This window comes from Tenrec ecaudatus, chromosome X (assembly GCF_050624435.1).
Source record: "Tenrec ecaudatus isolate mTenEca1 chromosome X, mTenEca1.hap1, whole genome shotgun sequence".
Taxonomy (NCBI): domain Eukaryota; kingdom Metazoa; phylum Chordata; class Mammalia; order Afrosoricida; family Tenrecidae; genus Tenrec; species Tenrec ecaudatus.
This window is the reverse complement of record NC_134548.1, coordinates 89,071,725-89,090,657: the sequence shown is the minus strand read 5'-3', so window position 1 is coordinate 89,090,657 and position 18,933 is coordinate 89,071,725. Positions and strand designations below refer to the sequence as shown.

The 18,933-nt window shown below is 40.6% G+C and overlaps 1 pseudogene; it reads right to left on the bottom strand.

Moving 5' to 3' along the window:
- Positions 1-806: 806 nt before the first annotated feature.
- LOC142433505 (corepressor interacting with RBPJ 1-like) lies at positions 807-18,132 on the bottom strand (annotated as a pseudogene).
- Between the last annotated feature and the right edge of the window lie 801 nt (positions 18,133-18,933).

Below are 18,933 nucleotides of genomic sequence, written 5' to 3'. Positions count from 1 at the left end.
CACCATTCTTTTCTTGACATTTCAGAACAAGAAAAACATCATACAGTTCTCCAGTTTTTATCCGTTGTAGGGCACAAGAAACAATATCAACCGAGGGTTTGTCAACAGTCCTAAAATAGATTATTTACAAATACTTGCAAAATGCATTCATATGTTATTTGTGTCATTTTGTATGCAAAATGGCAGTTTACAGAGATGGAAAGTTTAAATAGAGTTGTTTAATTAGATAATAATATGGAATTTGGCCCTTACTGTAGGTATTCGATAAGATGGTGGAAATATTTTTATTCCTGAATAATATCACTTCTTCTCTTTATTTTCTGTCATATACTGCTTCGATCTCTTGTGACGTATTGTAGGGCATCTCCTACTCCTTTCACTCCCTGCTCTGGCTCCTGCTGCACCCATAATTTCTTTCAGACTGTCTCTTCTGTGGGCTACCATGGAGTCTTCTGGACTTGTCAGAGTTAAAATGGCTCCATTTGTTATTCTCCCCAGTGTTACAGCAAAAGCCTGACTTGGGAATGGCCAAGTGACACTCTTGGAGTATTTGAAAGAGGGAAATTTTATTAGTCTGTGATCCAGAGGAACTAGCATTTTGAAACATCTGGACTCTGAAGGTCAAGTGGATGTAGCTTTTTTATACTTTATCTTCAGGAGCAAGTTCACAGAAGAGGGAAAGGTCACAGAAGCAGGAGATGTGTGACTTCCAGGAATGAGAAAGTATATGGGGTCTGACGATGTGTTGGGTGTCTTTTCCTAAAGTTAAAATTCCCTATTAAGATTTTCATTATACGAGAATGGTCTTATTTTAAAAACCTGTGCTTTTTCCTGTCTTTTTCCTTATGATTACGGTGACTGCTGTAAAGTTCTTCATAGAGTTTTTTTTTCCTCCTTGGACTTGACTCTTTCTTCTCTGTTGTCACTCACACTCATGGGTGTTTTCTGAACTCGCTGTAGGAAACAAAAGGAGGAGGAGGAGGAGGAGGAAGAGGAGGGAGAAGAAGAGAAGAATGGTGCAAAGGAAGATGATGTGTTTTTATGCCTTTTGTGTTTGCTTTTGCTCTTCTGAAGCATTTTTCTTTTTCTATCTTTTTTCCTTCTCTTTCTTCTCAAGTTGATCCAATTTCCTGAGAATTTCTGGTTTTGTTTAACAGGAGCAGTTTTAAAGAGTTGTTAATGACTTTAAAAATTCCACTTCTGGATTTTCTTCACCCTTACAACATATTCCTGTGAAGGATCATTTGCTGTCAAGTTTCTCCACAGTACATTATGTTTTGTTGGTTTCTAGAGTGGGGTAAACCTCAGTTCTTGCTACACAACACTGGAAGAATTGACACCACAGAAGCACGTTTGTAATCCAAGTGAGTTTTTATGAAGGAATGGAAAAGTTTTAGGTTTTACAGTTTCAAAAGGATACACACTATATCTGGAAAGCATGCTAAGCTGCATATAAGCCATGCTGGAGTTCACAACTGGGCATGAAAACCACATGGAAAAGAATACCCGCATGTGCAGAACTAGGGAATCTCCGAAGTCCAAGGTTACATGTGGAACCTGAGTAGGCCCAGATAGGGTGTGGGCATTCCCACAATGGGGGAGAGCCCCAATCTCCACCTGCAGCTGAACAGGAGGAGTTTTAAACAGAGCTGACTTTCCTGCAGCCAGGGTATTTAGCATCTCATTCTGGGGAGGTTGAAGGTACTGATTGAAACCATTGGTTGAGTTAGGCCCACCTGTGTGATGTCATGGTCCTCAGTAGAGGCTAGGTTTTAGGTTTCATCTACGCTAGGGGGCTTAGTTTGAACATGCCCACTTCTGGGTTTCCCCATAGGTGTCCAAATTGTTGCCAGATTTCCAACCCCTCTATATGGGTCTTTGCAGGCATTGGGGAGCCAACCCCACTTGTCCCTAAATCTAGATATCTTTCAGTTTCAGTGCAAACCCACTGTTTCTTATCTCTGCTATTAGCTATGAGGGGTGCATCAATGGCCTTGAACCTTCAGTAGGAATGGAACTTGCATTGATTTCAGAAAGGCCAAACAAAGGGCATTCTTGATCTGTGTGGACATAGCCCCACTTGTGGCATTTAATACAGCTCACGTTCTGAACCCAAACCCCAAAAGCTGATCTCTAATGTTCAGTTCATCTATGGCATATTAATCAAGAGGAGCTCCTTTCTACCTTTCAAATTTACATTCCCTCTATTCTATTTCTTATATCTCATTGTTTTCCTTTTTAGTTCTTGGTGGAATCTCATTTGTGTAATTAAGGTGATTCTTCACACATTAATCTTCCTTTTAAGAAATCTATTATCATATGATTCTTGTTCCTTAAGATACTGTCGCATTAATTCTTTTTAAAAAATAATTTTATTGGGAATTTTTACAGCTATTATAACAATCCATAATTCAGTTAGACTAAGCATAATTGTACAACTTCTGCCATCATCATTTTCAAAATATTATCTTTCTTCTTGAACTTTGTCCCTGATCATATATTTTCTGTTCTGTCATCCACACATTTTTGACATTGGATTTAGAATTGGGATGAAAATCTTTCTTGCAAATGAAGTTGGTGAAGGATTTCCCAATCTTGGAGTCTGAATTTGGAGAGGCAGTCTTTCACATCCGTAAACAATGTAAACAAACTTCGCTGCCTAACCAGAACTGCCAGACTCTTTTACTGGAGTATAAAAAAAAAAAACCTCATGTTTTGCTTCCACAAGGAGGCTGGTGATTTCAAACAGCTGAATTGCAGTTAACAGCCCAATGTGTAACCACTATAGCACCAGCGCTCTTATTTATAACACTAGGTAGAAGAAATAAATATAGTCCTATTACAGTCATCTGATATCAAAGGCTCAAATGGAAAGAAAATGTTTTGGAAGAGATGATGACAACATATGTACAGATGTGTTGACACAATGGCTATATATATGAATTGTGATAAGAGCTGTAAGAGCCCCTAGTAAAATAAAAACAAAAAAAGTAATTCTAAACACAATCTTTTTAGTACATATAAATTCCATGTTCTCTTCTTAAACTATCCCATGAATATGCATATGGACCTGGGCTGTTGGCAAGGTTAGTCCAACCAGCTGGCTCTCTAGCAGACATCTGTTGAAATAGCCTACTTTTGCCACTGGGAACTCCCAAAGTTGTTCTCCATTCAGCTGCAGTTTATATCATCCAAAATTCATTTCACTTCCCATACTTGACTTCCTTCTCTTACAAAGCCTGTGCTTTCCTGAGACTGGACTCATAGCAAGACACTCTGCTGGAGACACCAATGGAGTAAATCTTGTGGCCTTATATCTGACCTCATCTGCTTACCAAAAGGAGAAGGAAAATGCAACTCCACCCGATTGCCTTAAGGCAGAGGTCAGACAATGCCTTTTTCTCCTCCTTATGATTTGTTTCTCCAGAATCCATTCTCTCAGTGCCAAATACATTCAGCAGGATTTTCTATAGAAGCAAAATCAGTGACACTTACGTGTCTAAGAAATAACTTTGTATTAAGAATGAAGTGATTCAACCCAGTACAACTGAGTTCCATTGCTCACATGATAGTGGGAGGACCTTCAGACTCGTGCAGCCATTGGCAGGTGAAGCAGGAAGGTGAACTGAGGAGCTGGAGATCACAGACCTCTCATGCACGTGCTGTTGTGTGGATCTAAGATTCCTCAAAACATGGCAGGATGGTGACGGCTCCAAAACCTTGCAGGCCACATAGGCTTCCAGCCCCAGATATGACACCCAGGACCCGGAAAAGCAGGAAGGAGAGGGGGAAGAGAGAGAGAGTACACTTCTTGATTCAGAATTTATATGGCTATATCAAGCATTCCATGCTCCCAAGGAGATGTCATAAGGCTGTGGTCTGATTGATGTTAGTGGGACTCCACCAACCCATAGGTGTAATAAGTTGGCACCCAATCTCACCTCTACAAATGGATACTTTCAAAAGTGCTAATTTTTGTAAGAAGTTCTAATGCAGGGAAAAGGCTTCAGTCGTTGCCTCTGCTCCTTCCTCTGCCTGTGAAAACTCTGGTTCAGGACAGATCAAAGTTTAAGTCTTTCATTGAGCTACTGGATTAATTTGGATCAGCATGCTGAAGTCTGCGAGAAAACAGTCCTGTTTATATCTGAGACAGAGATCTTGACATAGCTGTCATTCCACTATGCCTCTACTTCAGTCACCTGACCTCCAAGCTGGTAGAGAGAAATAATTGGTTTTCTTATTATTTAAAAGTTGTCTTTTTCTGGCTTCAGTTTGCTGCTTATTGTTGACATATTTTTTGAAGGATAATCTCTTTTTCTACTGTTTATGTCTACAACTTCTCTGTCAGTTTGTTGTACTGTGGTGGCTCCTGTATTGCTGGAAGCGGTGTCACTGGCACATCAAATGCCAGCAGGGTCACCCAAAGGGAACAAGCGACAGGGGAGTTTCCAGACTATTCATAAGGAATTGGTGGCCCACTTCAGAGGAAGCAGCCACTGAACACCTTATGAATAGCATGGGAATTTTGTCAGACATTGAAGCCCTAATGATTGGAAGCAGAGCTTCACTGGAGGTAGTGCTGAAGGATAGGCCCTTCAGGTTGGAAGTTATTCAAAATGTGGCTGAGGAGGAACTGCTACCACAAAATAGAACTGACCATGAGGACACGAATGGAGTAAAGCCTCCTTTACTGACTGAGGAGTGGAACATTTGGCATTTTCATTGACTGATGAGACACAACTCAAGGTGAAAAGAAACAGCTTCAAAAACAACTAACAATTGGTACTTGGAATGTATGAAGCATGAATCTAGTAAAACTGAAAGTGGTCAAAATTGAAATGGAACCCAGAAAGATAGATATCCTAGGTGTTAGTGAACTTAAATGGATAGGCAGTGGTCTTTTTCTTAAATCAGAAAAGTATAGGTTTATTATGCTAGGATGGTGGAATGGTGCTGAATTTATTGGCAAAAAGGACATTTCAAGATCAATCTTGTAGTACAACGCTTTCTGTGAGAGGATTATATCTGTTCACATGTAAAGAAATGCAAACAATACAAGTATTTATGCACCAACCACAGTGCTAGTGATGAAGAAATTGAAGAATTCTACTAATGTCTTCATTATGAAATTGATAAAAATGCAATCGTGATGCACTGTGAAATATTGGAAATTGGGAAGCTCAAGTTGGAAAAAAAGAAGGAACAGTAGTTAGAAAATACCATTTTGGTGACAGAAATGAAACTGGAGATTGCATGATATACTTCTGTATGTCTAACCATTTTTATAGCAAGTATGTTTCTTGAACAACACAAATGGTAATTATACACATGAACTTGTCCAGATTGGTTACAAAGAACTCAAACTTACTAAACATTTGTGAAGGGATAATGGAGAAATTCAATACTTGCAGCTAAACCAGGTCAAGAGCTGACTAAGGAACAGACTATGAGTTGTTCATATGTAAGTTCAAGTTGAAAAAAATTAAAACAAGTCCGCAAGAGGAAAAATATGACTTTGATTATATCTCACCTGAATTTTCAGAATATCTCAAGAACACATTTCCTTCTTTGAAAATTAATGACAAAAGACTAATTGCGCTATGGAGTGACATTAAGAATATCATACATGAAGAAAGAAAAAGTGGTCATTAAACAATAAGAAAGAAAGAAAAGATCAAAGCAAAGATTAGAGTCAGAAGAGACTCTAAAACTTGTTGTTAATCATAGCATAGCCAAGTTTAATTGAAGAAATGGTGACATCAAAGGGCTGAATAGAACATTTCAAAAATTAAGTGAAATATTATCATTAATGTGAAAAGACCTAGAGCTTGAAAACTAAAAAGAACGAAGAGGTCCAGCATATCTTAAACTGAAAGACCTCAAGAAAAAACTCAAGCCTGGGGTTACAATATTGAAAGATTATATTGAAAAAATACTGAATGATTCAGGAAGTATAAAAGCCAGATGGAAAGAATACACAGTCACTATATCCAAAATAATTAGCTGGCATTCCACCTTTTCAGGAGTTAACACATGAGCAGGAATCAACAATACTAAAGGAAGAAGTTAAAACTGCACTGAATGCAGTAGCCAAAAACAAAGCTTCAGGAATTTTTGGACTACCAGCTGAAATATTTCAACAAGTTGTTGAAGCACTGGGAGTACTTACTCATCTCTGCCAGGAAATCTGGAAGACAGCTACTAGGTCAACGGACTGTAAGAAAATCATATTTATATCCATTCCAAGGAAAAATGACTCAATAGAAAACTCAAGTTATAGGACAATACCACTAATATCGCCTGCAAGTAAAATTTTGCTGAAAGTCATCCAATAGTGGTTGTTGCAATACAGGAAACTGACAGACGTTCAAGTCAGATTCAAGAGTACATGGAACAAGGTATATCACTGCTGATGTCAGATGGACCGTGACTGAAAGCAGAGAATGTAAGAAATGTGATTACTTGTGTTTTATTGATTATGCAAATGAATTTGACTGTGTAGATCATAACAAATTATTGATAGCTTTAAGAAGAATGATGACTTCAGAGAACTTCATTGTTCTCATGGTCCAGTTATTATTATGTTGATGTGTAAGTAAAACTGAAGGCTTGCACTTTAATTACCTTCATTAGGTGATGCAAGTCCTCTTGGCTTTTAGATAACACATTGTGTCCTGTGCATTTCGGAGGTTGCTAATGAGTTTTCCTCTAACCTTGATACCTTGTTCATATAGTCCAGTTTCCTTTACTATTTGCTCATCAGAAAGATTTTTTAAAGTATGGTAGATTAATAAAACCCTATGGCTTTCCATTCCTGAACTTAAAACATGAAGTATCATCTTGTTCTGTTTGAATGACTGCCTCTCAGTCTACGTATAGTTTTCCATGAGTACTACTAAGTGTTCTGGAATTTTCATTCCTTACAATGTGATCAATAATTATTGAGGTCCATATAGCTAAACACCTTTGCATAGTAAATAAAGCATGAGTAAACATTTTTTCATATCCTCTGTTGTCAACCAAGGTCTTTTTGACAGCAGCAATGATAGCCCTTGTTCCATTATGTCTTCGATACCTAGCATTACTGTAACAGAAATAGCAAAAGTGAATAGCTTTATTGAACAGAAATTCATTCTCTTCAGTTTAGAACAGAAGCCTGTACCAGACCTAGGGAGAGGTTTTCTTTCTGTGTCAGCTTTGGGGAAGGATCCTTGTTTGTTTTAAAATCATTTTATTGGGGGCTCGTACAATTCTTATCACAATCCATACATACATCCATTGTGTCAAGCACATATGTACATTTGTTGCCATCATCATTCTCAAAGCATTTGCCTTCTACTTGAGCCCTTAGTATCGGCTGCTCATTTCCCTCCTCCCTCCCCACTCCCCCCTACCTCATGAACACTTCAATATTCATAAATTATTATTATTTTGTCATATGTTACACTGTCCAATGTCTCCCCCCGCCCTCCTCTCTGCTGTCCATCCCCCAAGGAGGGAGCTATACATAGATTCTTGAAATCAGTTCCCCCTTTCTACCCCATATTCTCTCCACACTCCAGGCATCGCCACTCTCACGACTGGTCCTGAAGGAGTCATCTGTCCTGGATTCCCTGCATTTCCAGTTGATATCTGTACCAATGTACATCCTCTGGTCTAGCCAGATTTGTAAGGTAGAATTGGGTTCATGATAGTGGGGGGGGGGTGTGGAGCATTTAAGAACTAGAGGAAAGTTATATGTTAAATTGTTGCTACCCTGTACCCTGACTGGTGCATCTCCTCCCTACAACCCTTCAGTAAGGGGGTTGTCTAGTTGGCTTTGAGTCTCCACTGTGTACTCACCCACATATAAAATGTTATGATTTTTTGTTCCTTGATGCTTAATACCTGAACCCTTCGACAGCTTGTGGTCACACAGGCTGGTGTGTTTCTTCCATGTGGGCTTTGTTGCTTCTGAACTAGATGACCACTTGTTTATCTTCAAGCCTTTTTGTTTGTTTGTTTTTTAAATCATTTTATTAGGGGCTCATACAACTCTTATCACCATCTATACATACATCAATTGTGTAAAGCACATTTGTACATTCATTGCCCTCATCAATCTCAAAACATTTGTTCTCCATTTAAGCCCCTGGCATCAGCTCCTTATTACCCCCTCCCTGTTCCCCCCCTCCCTCATGAACCCTTGATAATTTACAAATTATTATTTTGTTATATCTTACAATGTTTGATGTCTCCCTTCACCCACTTTTCTGTTGTCCATCCCCCAGGGAGGAGGTTATATGTAGATCCTTGTTATTGGTTCCCCCTTTCTACCCCATCCTCCCAGTATCGCCACTCTCACCACTTCAAGCCTTTAAGACACCACATGCTATATATTTTGATAGCCAGGCACTGTCAGCTTTCTTCACCACGTTTGCTTATGCACACGTTTGTCTTCAGTGATTATATCAGGAAGATAGTCATCCACTGATATGATTTTTAGTTCTTTGACGTCTGATAACTGGTCCCTTCTACACCTCATGGTCAGACAGGCTGGTGTGCTTCTTCCATGTGGGCTTTGATGCTTCTAAAGTACATGGCCGCTTGTTTATCTTCAAGCCTTTAGAACCCAGAGGCTATATCTTTTGATAGCCGGGCATCGTCAGTTTTTTTCACCACATTTGCTTATGCACACATTTTTCTTCAGCAATCCTGTTGGGAAAGTGTGCATCCTGGGATGCCAATTTAATAGAACAGAACAATGTGTTCTTGCACTGAGTAAGTGCTTGAGTGGAGGCCCAATGTCCATCTGCTGCCTTTGTACTAAACCTTTAAATATGTGCACATAGATCTGTTTCCCCACATTCTTATATAGATATATTTACATATGCACCTTGCAGTCTTTAGACCTCTATAAATACCCTTTGTCACCTAGCTTTTTCCTCTATTTCCTTTTACTTTCCTCTTGTCCCACTATCATGCTCAGCCTTCATTTGGGTTTCACTAATTTCTCTCGGTTAACTTGCCCTTGCTGAATCCCTACCAGGACTCTCACCCTCCTTGGCACTGATTTTGGATCACTTGTTTCTTCCCTGTCACTGGGTTGGTCAGCACCACCTGCTTACCCCCTCCTCCCCGTCTGTCTCCTGTGTCCCACTGGAACCATTGGTCCTGTTGTTTTCTCCTCCAGACTATTCATCTAGTCTATCTTATCTAGATAGCTCTGTAGAGATAAGAATATGCACCAAAAATCAAGCCATAGCAAGATAGGCAATGAGTGAGAACATAGCAATGACAACAAAAAGGAAACCAATTACCCATAGAAGAATAAATTAATTAAAAGAAAACAATTTAAAAAAAGAAATACCTGTAAATAGATCAAGGTCTGATTTTTTATCACTAGGTGTGTACTTCAATCAGGTCCCATGAGGTACCATGCTTTTGCCCCATAGTCAGTCCTTTGTACTCCTTCTGGGGTTCCCTGCTCTACTCCCATGGTTGCTCTGCCGCACACTTTTAGTGGTTTGCCTTGGTGTCACAGGCTCAGTCTGGGCCAATCCCAACACTGATTCTTCAGTGTTGTCCCCCTTATGGCCCTGGGCCTTCAAGGACGGCATGTCTCGTAGTGGGATCAGCCATATTGTCCACTCTGTCCATTGGCTGTTCCGAGCGGGGATATCATCCTCCAGGCCTGATAGGCCAGGAGGTGCTCCACTCTCTCTTCCTCCCCCTTCATTTGCTTCCATTTGCTCTGATCAGACATGCCCCTCTCCCCTAGCTGCAGCTTCAGTGATGTCCTCTCAAGTAAATTCTTCTTGGGGGAGGGGCTGTTGTCCTCAAAGCTGATATGGGGTCGAGCTCTCAGGCCCCTCCACTGGCTCTCCACACCTTGCTGGCACAATGCATTCGTCTGACACTGGCTTTATATCTGGTCCCTCTTTCCCTGTGGAGACCCAAACAATATCCTCCCCTTGGGTGGGTGAGTGCCCTAGTGCCCCATCAAATGTCTTTTCCCCCCCTTCTCCGCCCCCTGTTTTTGTTGGCTACCATATGTACCCCTGGATTTGGTCTGGCCTCTGCCATACTACCTGGACCTCACCCTGAAGTTTTTGTATACAGTAGCTTTTTCCCTGTGCCTCTTTTGCACTTAACTTCCTGTTCTCTCTCTCTCTCTCTCTCTCTCTCTCTCTCTCTCTCTATATATATATATATATATATATATATATATATATATATATATATAATATATTATATACACACACATATACATATATATAAATTTACCTGTGTAGACTCATGTTATACTTGTCCTTTTTTGCTTGGCTTACTTGATTTAGCATACTTTCCTCCAGTTCTTCCCATGTGGCGATATGATTCATGTATTCATCACTGCTTTTTAGCGATTCATAGTACTCCACTGTATGTATATATCACAATTTTTTAACCAGTTCGTCTGTTGATGGAAATTTGTGTTGTTTCCTACTCCTTGTGATTGTGTACTGTGCCACAATGAACATTGGAGCATAGATGTCTGGCCATGGTTTGTTTCTTGCCTCTTCTGGGTATATGCCCAGAACGGGGATTGCTGGATCCTATGGTAACTCTATTTCCATCTGTTTGAGAACTCGTCAAATAGATTTCCATAGTGGCTGTACATACCTACAGGTCCACCAGCAGTGAATGAGAGTTCCTATCTCACCACAGCCCCTCCAACACTTGTTGCTTTCTGACTTTTTGAATTGAGCTATCTTTGAGGGTGTTAGGTGGTATCTCATAGTTGTTTTGATTTGTATTTGTCCTATGGCTAATGATCAGGAACATTTTCTCATATGTTTATTGGCCATTCAGATTTCAGACTATGTGAAACTTCTCTTCAGGTCCTTTGCCCACCTCCTCAGTGGGCAATTAGTTTTCCTCTTATTGTAAGCTTGCAAAGTATTGTAGATTTTAGTAATAAGGCCTTTGTCTGATGTGTCATTGCTAAAGATGTTTTCCCAGTCAGTGGACTCTCCTATTACTTTCTTGGTGAATTCTTTGGATACACACATATGTCTTATCTTCAGTACATCCCACTTGTCTATTTGTGACTCCTCTGTATTTGTATCCTTCCCTATTTCTGATAGCCTATGTATTCACTGTGCCAAGGTTCTCAGGTTTGTCCCAATTTCCCCATTAATGGCCCTTATTGTTTGGGGTTTTGGATCTGTGATCCACCTTGAATTTATTCTTGTGCATGGAGCGAGGTAAGGGACTTGCTTCATTTTTCTGCAGGTAGATATCCATTTAATATTGAAGATGGCATTTCCTTCCCATTTAATATTTTTGGACCCTTATCAAAGATCAGTTGTCTGTATGCTGATGTTTTTATTTCTAGGTCTTCAGCTCTTTTCCATTGATCTGAATATCTGTCATTATGCCTGTACCACACTGTTTTGACTACTGTGGCCGTATAGTATGTGCTAAAATTAGGTAGAGCAAGCCCTCCCACTTTGTCCTTCTTCTTGAGGAGTTCTCTGCTAATTCTGGGCCTCTTCCCCCTCCATCTGAAGTTGGTAATCTGCTTTTCCAATTCTTTGAAGAAAGATAGTGGTATTCGTATCAGGATAGCATTGCACTTATATAGTGCCTTGGGCAGAACTCACATCTTTACTATATTCAGTCTACCAATCCATGAGCATGGGATATTCTTCAATTTGTTGAGGTCACTCTTGATATCTTGAAATAGTGTTTTATAATTTTCCTCATACAAATCTTTCACTTTTTTAGTCAGGTGTATCCCTAGGTATTTCAATTTGGGCTTGCCTATTATAAACGGTACTACCTTTTTAATCATCTCTTCTGTGATCTTGTCTTATGTATAGAGCAGTCCAATAGACTTCTGTTTGTTAATTTTGTATCCTGCCACTCTGCCATATTCCTATATTGCTTGCAACACACCACTTGTGGAGTTTAAGGGATCTTCAATATATAGAATCATATCGTCTGTGAATAATGACAATTTTGCCTCTTCCTTCCCCAGCTGAATACCTTTAATAACTTTCCTTTGTCTTATGTCGTTACTTAGGACCTCAAGTACGGTGTTAAATAGGAGCGGGGACAAAGGGCATCCTTGTCTGAGCCCCATTTTCAATGGAATTGTTTTAGTCTTTTCTCCATTAACTACCACATTAGCTGTTGGTTTTTCATATATGGCTTGTATAATATTGAGGAACTTTCCTTCTATTCATATCTTATTAAATGTCTTAAACAGGAATGCGTGTTGGATGTTGTCGAATGCTTTTTCCACGTCTATCAATATTGTCATGTGGTTCTTATAATTTTTCCTGCCAATTTGGTGAATAATGCTGATGGTCTATTATATGTTGAACTATCCCTCCATCCCTGGTAAGAATCCCAGTTGGTCATGTTGAATTATATTTTTAATATGCTTTTTTTATTCTATTAACCAGTATTTTGTTAAGGATTTTTGCATTGATGTTCATTAGGGATATTGGTCTATAGTTCTCAATTCTTGTGGCATCTTTGCCCGCTTTAGCTATCAAAGTTATACTAGCTTCATAGAAAGAGTTTTGGAGTTTCCCGTCTTTTTCTATGTTCTGGAAGAGTTTATATAGGATTGGTGTCAGCACTTCCCTGAAATGTTTGGTAGAATTCTCCTGTGAAGCCATCTGGCTCAGGGTATTTTTTTGTTGGTAATACCTTGATTAAGTTCTCTATTTCTTCCATTACTATGGGTCGGTTGAGGTTGTTGACATCCATCTGGGATAGTCTAGGGAGGGATTGTGGTTCTAAATATTTGTCCATGTCTTCCAAATTGTTGAATTCATTCGAATATACACCTTCATAGTACTGTGTGATTATCCTTTTGATTTTATTTGAGTCCATTATAATGTCCCCTCTTTCATCCCTCATCTTTGCAAATGTCATTTGTTCTTTCCTTTCTTTGGTTAGGTTTGCGAGAGGTCTATCAATTCTGTTAATTCTCTCCAAGAACCAACTTTTAGAGGCATTAATTTTTTCCATAATTTTCTTGTTTTCCATCTCCTGTATCTTGACTCTGATTTTTATTATATCTATCCTCTTGCTTTTAGTAGGGTTGTTCTGTTGACTCTGCTCTAATTGGTGTAAGTTTTGTGTCAGCATATCATCCATGAGTCTCTCTTTTTTAATGTGTGCAATTATTGCTATCAGCCTTCCTCTGATAAATGCCTTTGCTGTATCCCACGGGTTTTGGTACGTTGTATTTTCATTTTCCTTGGTTTTTAGAAATTTCCTGATTTCATCATTGATCTCCTTTTGCAATAAGAAATTTTACATCATCCAATTGTTTGCCTTTGTTTTCTTTACTATCCTTCTGTTAATTTCCAGCTTTATGGCTCAATGATTAGATAGAGATGTATAAGCTCTATGTGCTTGAATTTACTCAAGTTTGACTTGTGGTCTGTTTTCAAATATGCGCCAAGTCGTGTTGAAAATAATGTGAATTATTTTGAATGTGGGTGCAAAGCTTTGAAAATATCTATCAAGTCAATTTGTCCAATTGTGCTATTTAGATATGTAGCCTCCTTGTTGATTTTCTTTCCCAATGATCTGTCTTTTTCAGAGTGGTGTATTAAAGTCACCAACTATAATTGTTGAGCCTGTGATCTCTTGTTTCATCTTTTCGAGTGCTTGATTTACAAATTTCTCAGGTCTCTCGTTAGGTGCATATATGTTTATTATGCTCAGTGGTTCTTAGTCTATTGTTTCCTTGAACATTATATAGTACCCCTCCTCGTCTCTTGTTATGGCCTGTATCTTGAGGACAATTTGGTAAGATCACTATCCCTCCTTTTTTGCAGGAACATTTGCTTGGTATAATTTTCTCCAGCCTTTAATTCTCAACCTGTTTTTATCTGTAAGCTTAAGATGAGTCTCCTGGGGGCAGCAGATCGATGGGTTATGTTTCCTGAGTCAGTCTGTTAGCCTCTGCCTTTTAATGCCTGAGTTCAGGCCATTGATATTCAGTGTTGTATCCATCTGTGGATTCTGTGATGTCATCTTGTACCTTTTGTGATGGGTATTTTCCTATCTACCTATCTTATCTGCTAGTTTTATGTGTGTGGTTTATGTTTGCCTTCTTTCCATTATTGAGCTGATGCTACCCTGGGGGCTGTTTCCTCTTTGTCACCCTATGGGTGGAGTTGTTCTATGTGATGTTCTCTTATTTGCCCTCAGTGAGTGTTGATCTTCTGTCCATACTGATCGGCAAGGACCTGTTGTATGGCTGGGCTTCTTTTTATGTATTCTTTGAGGTTGTCCCTGTCTGGGAAGACTCTTACTTATCCATCAGTCTTAATAGATAATTTGGCTGGGTAAAGTATTCTTGGGTTTGCGTTGCTTTCCTTCAGTTTTCAGAATATGTTACTCAATGCCCTCCTCTTCTTCATTGTTTCCACTGATAGATCTGAATATACTCTTATTGGGGTACCTTTATATGTGACTGTTTTTTTTCCCTAGCTGCTTTTATGATCTTCTCCTTTTCCTCATAGTTGGATAATGTGACAATTATGTGTCTTGGTGACTTCTTCTTGGGATTCAGTCTGCCTGGTGTATTTTCCAGCCTCTTGACTGGTTGCCTCATTTTCATTTAGTAAGCTGGGGAAGTATTCCTCTAAGAATTCCCTTGTTATTTTCACTGTTAACTTCTTTGTTGTGTCTTGTTCTGGTAGTCCAATTACTCTAATATTGTTTCTTTTCATAGAATCAGACAAGGCTCTCAAGTTTTCTTCAGTTTCTTTTACTGTCTTATATGACTGATTTTCCCATTTGCTAAGGCCTGCTTGGTTGTCTTCTAGGTCACTGGTGCTATTGATGCCTCCTCAAGCCTATTCGAATGGTCTGTCAATTTGTCACTGGATTTTGTTATTTTATCCCTTAAATCTTGTATTTCCCTTTGGTGCATTGCCTTTATCTCCTCTATCATTGCATCTTTTTTCTGCATTGCTTCTCTCATATCCTTTATGAACCCAAGCAGCAATTTGAAAATTTCTTTTTGTAGCAGGTCAATATCTGCTTCTTCTATGCCCATCATTAGGTTCATGATTCATCTGGCATTGTCCTCTGTTTCTCCTGCTTTTTCGTTGAAGCTGTTAGAACTGGTTGCTGTTTACGTGTTGTTTTAGAGGACCCTGGAGTCATCTTCCTGAGTCTAAGGGCCCTGTGCTCTCTCTTGGCGGGTTCGTATGAATACTTCTATGAACTACCTGCCTATAGCTGTTCTGAGGGTCCAGGCTATCGCTATATCTTCCTGTGGTTTCACTATTATCCTAGCCATCCAGAATTCCGTTACTTGGAATGTGTGTTGGATATTCCTCTCATGTGACACTGATTGGGTTGTTGTGGGCCCACGAGGGCATCACTTCCCTGGCCTATCTCTAAGTAGGCTTCACAGTTCTTGGAGGCCCTCAGCTGGACTATGGTGTTTTTCTCTGCAACTGTAGGGCTGAGGAGGGCGTGCGGGTATACACTCCTTGGTGTAGAGTTCTGTAGCTGGAAGGGGAATTACCGTAGACAGAGAGATCGCCTTGTAAATTGGGTGGATATTCCCGCAGTATCATGGAGCCCCACAAATGGTGGTCAGGCCTTTCCCCCAGTCGCTTGTAGGGTCTCAGGATTTAGGCTGCAGATGCTACACTCCTTGTAGGGGAGAACCCCCTGCTGCTTGGTGTGTGGAAGAAGACCAGCGTGAATTCCCCAGGTGCTTCCCAAGCCAATAAATGCAGGTGGGAGCTCCCCAGTTGGGCCTTAAGAGTTTCTCTAGGCAGAGGGGAGTGGCCTGGAGGCTACTAGTGTCTTGTGACAGGAAAGAGAGTGAAAGAAGAGGAAAAATAGGAAGACACTGACTGGGGCAATAATGCCAAGCAAACTGACACCCAGTCACCCACGTACAACTAAAGTGCACAGAATAAACAAAGATGATACAGTTTAAAAAATGAAAGAAAGACAAGAAAACAACCAGAAAGGAGAACTAAATCTGCTGAGGCTGTGGTAGGAAATAGAGAAGAGCTAGAAGCAGAGGAGTAAAGAAGAAAACGTGAATGAAGAACGCAATGAAAGAAAAAAAAGAGAAGAGAAAAGGAAGGAGAAGGAGAGAGAATTTTAAAAATCATTAAAGAAATAGCTGACCCTGTGCTGTGCTGTGTATAGCACTGACTTCTCCTGTGTGCAGCACTGTCTTAGCGGTCAGGCTACCTACTGGGAGGACAGGGTTGCCCTAGGCCAAGTATAGGGGTCTGGGAACCAGCAGTGGCATGTGAAAGGAATGAGGGGCAGCAGAGACAATCATACAAGCAGAGAGAGAAGTGAAGAGAACAGAAGAGAAAGTGGAAAGAAAGAAAAAGAGAATAAAGATAAAGAAGGGGAAAAAACCAATGAATTCACTAAGATTTGCTGTGATGATAAAGAGGGAGGAGAGAGAAAAGGAGGAAATAAAGAATAAAGAGATAGCTGATCCCTGATTGCTTGAATGTGGGGCCAGTGGGGTTTAGACCCTGCCCCAAAATGACAGGATGGTGTGCCCTTTTAATGCCACGACCCAGTGGTGCTGGGCAGAATTGCCCCTAGTTGACAAGATTGCTTTAGAGGTCTGACGGAGGTTTCCTCAGCAGCACAGCATGGTGTAGATGTTTGTCCCAGCTGCCTTGTGTGGTGTACAGCACTCCCACGGAGGGCAGGCTGGAGTTCCTCCTCCTATTTAGGTTGATTTGCCCTAAATGGAGGGTAGTGACCTGGAAACCAGTAGTGGCATATGATAGGAGAGAGTGGGAGAGAAGAGGAGAACGAGGGGAAAAACAAAAAAGGAGGGGAAAAGAAGAAAGAGAAAATAAAACCCCAACACAAACCTGAGCTTGTAGAGACTGAGAGCGGTGGGAAAGATAGAAGCGCTAGTGAACAGATAGAGAAGAAACAGAGTAGTAGGTAAGGAAATAACTGAGACTTGATCACCTGTCTGTGAGGCTGGAGGAGTTCCAACTCTTCCTCAAGGTAGCGGGGTGGTGTACCCATTTGATGTAGGGTTCCACAGATGCTGTGTGGTTTTACTTCAAAGACAAGCTCACGCCTGTGGCCAGGCATCAGTTGAGTGCTGTAGATCGCTGGTGTACCTGCCTTGTGCTGTATGTAGCACTGCACCAGGGACTGGGTGGTGGGGTCTGGTGTGTTCCCACAGCCCTGTCTAGGGCCCCAGGACAGGCAGGGTCTCCCAGCTATGTGTAGAATCACTAAGAGGGAAGGTGGGCTTATTGTCCTATCTAGTCTGCTGGTCCTTACCAGATCAGAGGATTTTATTTTATTTTATTATCCCTCTGGCCACAGAGAATACAATCAAATAAAAATTGTCTCCCACAGTCTCTGGGCTGTAGCTCCATTTTTTTAAAAATGCAAAAAGCCACCAGGCCCTGTAGCTGAGTTCTTGCATTTCTTAGCTAGGTTTCTTCTTATGCTGATTTATGTTAAGGGCCTCCCACCTACATGCTCCTTGGAGCCAAGCAACCAGACTTGAGTTTGAGTTTTAAACCAATAATATATATTTCATGCTTTATTATTATTATTATTGTGATGTGCTCTGATTTGGGGGCTGTCAGGCTGACCCCAGAGGGGGAGATCTAGCTTTTCAGGGGGGTTGTTTCCTTCTCAGCTAATTGGAACTAAACTCGCTCCCTGGACTCCCAACTTTCCGCCTGTTTTCTCCCATACCACGATCTACCTGAGGTAAAAAGCTACTTTTTCTGTGAGCTCAAGGCAGCCAACCTCAGGGAGAGCTCCAGGTTGGGGTTCCCCTTGTGTCTGGGATTCTGGCCCCTCTTGGGCTGGAGAAAACACTGCTCCCGGATAGGGCGCAGCTGGCACTCATGGGCTCACCAAAGCTAGAGTGCTTTTGAGTGTTCTTGGTTTGCTTTGTGAGTGGATATCCCACACAAAGAGGGGTTCAGGAGAGACCCTGATACCCTAGTTCTAATTTCAGGACTCCACCTCCCCGTTTCCTTCACCTTACCTCCAAATTTTCTGATCTGACAGCAAGAACTCTGGATGGGTGAGTTCTATTGGGTCGCCATTTCCCCTCCCCCAAGATCCTTGTTTACTTTCAACATCCGTGGGTCCAACAGTCATTGTCGATATGATGTATCCTGTCATCAATATTGCCATGGGTCTAGGAGGTTTTCAGAGCCATGGTGGTATAGTGGTTATGCATTGGGCTGAGAATCACAAGGTTGGCAATTGCAAACCACCAGCCACTGGTGGGGGGGAGGGGGGGCAGATGAGGCTTTCTATTCCCACAAAGACTTGGTCTCAGAAATGCACAGGGGCATTTCTACTTTATCATATAGGATCGCTCTGAGTCACAATAGACTCAATGCCAGGGACTTTTTCGAGAGGAGACACTGTGCCCAAAGAAGAATGTACTCTGCTGCTGGTTCTCCTTTCTGTCTCTCTCATAGTTTTATTGGCGCCTATTTTACACATCATACAATTCAATTGTTCAATCATATCAAGGAAAATTGTACAATTTTTGCATATCAATTTTAGAATATTACCCCCATTGGTTAAATCACTTTTAAAAGGAGTTGTGCAACCATAGTCAGTTAGTTCTAGTGCTCCTTTCCCGCTCCTGAATTAATTTTTCATTCCTGAAATCCCCTTCCCTCACTATCACTCCCCACCCCTGCACCCCCTATCAACCCTGTATCAGTTATGATCACTATACATCGACTCCTCCCGTACTTCACAGACTGGGAAACCCAACAGACCAATTTTTAAAAATCTAAATAAAGTGTTAAGGTTAAAATAATAATAATGTATCAACCAAATAAAATAATAAGAAAGAAAGAAAAGATCTTCATCAATATTCCTAAAGCCAAGGAAGAAATTTCTGTCATGGAACAAGTAAGAGATACTTGCACCCAGAACCAG